The following is a 2,660-nucleotide window of genomic DNA, read 5'->3' as shown; positions in this document are numbered from 1 at the left end:
GGCGAAAACATTGTTTTGCCTTTGCCACGCCAATAGAAGGGATTTAGGATATAAGCGTAAACGTCACACATTCTCGTTCTGCCTCCCCTTTATTTTTTTACTATTTGCAGGTTGAAACGTTGGATTATTTTTTCGTCGCCCATACCGGGTACGCCTATTATGTGGCTGGAGACGAGAGTACACAGAAAAGGTCTATACACGTTTGCAAGTCCGGCTTCAGGGCGCTGCCATCTTGCTCGGCTGAGGTGCGCTTGGACGCGTCGCAATCCGATTACGAAGCCTTGTCAAGGCGTCGTAATCGGATTATGGCCGCGCCCTAGAGCGCACCCCACTGAGCAAGATGGCGGCGTCCTGAGACCGGACTTGCAAACGTGTATACGTATTACTAGAACTCTTTAACATTATCAAGAACGTTTCAGTTACCATGCGCCTAAAAACGATGGTTTCAAGAAATTTTATTTACCTTTGTTGCCGACAGTTGTAGCCGATTTAAAAGAAAATTTAGAACAGCCCATCACGTCATCGGAATTTGAAAAGGCGTCTGACAATTCGAAGCCTGCAAAGCTCCAGTACCAAACGGTCTGATTGCTCAGTTTTACAAAGCGTTTAAGGACCAACTGGTGGGCTTCCTGAGTTTATTTTTTCGACAAGCGAAGACAGGTGCCTGTGCACGCGGGTATAGGAAAGATGTTGGTGATTACTGGCTTTTACTCACGCGCTTGTCACTCTGATACTTGCCTTGTGTGTCGAGCAAGCGACTAACGAAGAATTGAGTAGATTAGATTTTTTTCAATTCTTCTGTATCGTAGTTTGTACAGTGCAGGCCTAGGGCAGGATATCTTAAGCCGAGTCAAGCGAATAGTGGTACACCCTAACGTGAATACTTTTTTTTTCAAGTTGCATAGTCAAGCACTTTCAGTTAAAGTTTGGTTAGTTGATAAAGGTATCCCGGTAGCTTAATCTGACAACTGCGCACTGTGCAGAAAGCAGGAGAGGGTTAATCGCGTTTTCCTAGGCTGCTGGGACGCGGTCTTATTTTGGTACTTAATGCAAGGGATCCTCAAGAAAGACTTCCCATGAACGCCCCATACACACGGGTTTAAGTGGTAGAAGAAAAAAAATGACGTTCCAAACGACACGATACTACTGTTGGGCCCGTACAGCGCATGGCGCTCCTCATGGCTGTGCGCCACGCGCATATCGATGTTCGCCCCGTTCAAAAGTATTTTGTGGAGCACATGAGCTGTCTGAAAAAATTCTATAATGACCAGCAACCTACAGCTAAGTGGCTGCAATTTTCTAGGTGTGGTTTAGCCTCAAAGACTGTAGCATGTTCGACATTTGACAAAATGGCTGGCGTCTTTTAGTGTTTCATCGTGATTGTGTGTCACTGCCTTGTGTCACCGTTCAAATCTAAAAAAAAAAAGCCGCGTGAGCCGCGTGCATATTGGAGTTTGCAACGTATGCGGCCGTCACGGAGATAAAGAAATGGCAAAATAGCACTTGTCCGTCTTCTGTGTTTGGTTCCTGTCCCTGTCCTCGTCATTTTGTGCGCTGATTTGTATGTTTTAAAATATCTCTTCCCGCTCACGGCTGTCATCGTGTGTTTTGTTCAGAATATTCCTCAACGTGCCACCCGTATGAATGCAGCGGTAACGTGGTGCCTTGAGCCGGCGCAAGATGCATGGCACTTTTCTCCTCAAGTTTATAGGCGCAAGTTCAGCTCATTAGACATTTATATTTCATTTTAGAAAGATCTGCTTTTTTTGGTGTCAACATTGCACTAGGCGGAAATTGTATATTAATCAACGCGTACAAAATTGTGTCTGAAATACATAAGGTCACAATCCATTTTTAGAACCAATTACTAAAAATGACGTATGTTTTTTGCTCATACTTGCGGACAACGCGGTTATATCTGAAGGTACCCAAGTATATCGTACTCTAAGTGAACTATGAGAAGTGTAAAAATGCGTGCGATAATTTCTGCGAAATGGTTTAGAAGTGTTGATGTTCTTCCTTTGATCGCAGTATCGCCGTGAAATGGCAGGGGAGCATGATAAAGTTGTCAGTATGCTGTAACCGTCAGACATGCAATATCGTATCCGTTTTTTATCTTTGAAGTTAGGTTTTTCTGTGATATTTTTCACTCTGCAAACTTCACGCTTTGGCGGGAATTCGCACACGGCATAAAAGTTATAGAGGATACGCCACGTGGGGCCAAATAAGTGAATCAGAAGCGCCTGTCACAAATTTCTCGCCATGAGCATCTTAATCAGGATGAACTTTCCAGGAGTCGTCACCACCTTAAGCAATTGAGGCTTACCAGCTAGGAACTGCGGCTGCCACTGTGATGCTTCCAAGTGACCCCTTATCAAGAGTGCTCTGCATTACGTCTTGACGCTCTACCTTATAATAGCTGAAAGCTGTGAATTGGTGTACGCAGGTTCATTCAACTGTTTTCTAAACAAAATTGTTATAAAAACACCAGTCCATTGTTTCTCAGAGAGGCAGCCTAGCATGCTACGAGGAGGGTTAAGCTACGTATCGCTTTGTAATTAAATCGGATTGACGGATTGATCGGAACCTTGAGTGATGGGCCATCACTCAAGGTACTGAAAGAAGGCGGCAGAACGGCGGAAGGTGACACCATCATTCTC

This window comes from Ixodes scapularis, unplaced genomic scaffold (assembly GCF_016920785.2).
Source record: "Ixodes scapularis isolate PalLabHiFi unplaced genomic scaffold, ASM1692078v2 PGA_scaffold8__174_contigs__length_109621045, whole genome shotgun sequence".
In the NCBI taxonomy this organism is placed as follows: domain Eukaryota; kingdom Metazoa; phylum Arthropoda; class Arachnida; order Ixodida; family Ixodidae; genus Ixodes; species Ixodes scapularis.
The sequence above is the reverse complement of the archived record's forward strand: the minus strand, read 5'-3'. Positions refer to the sequence as shown.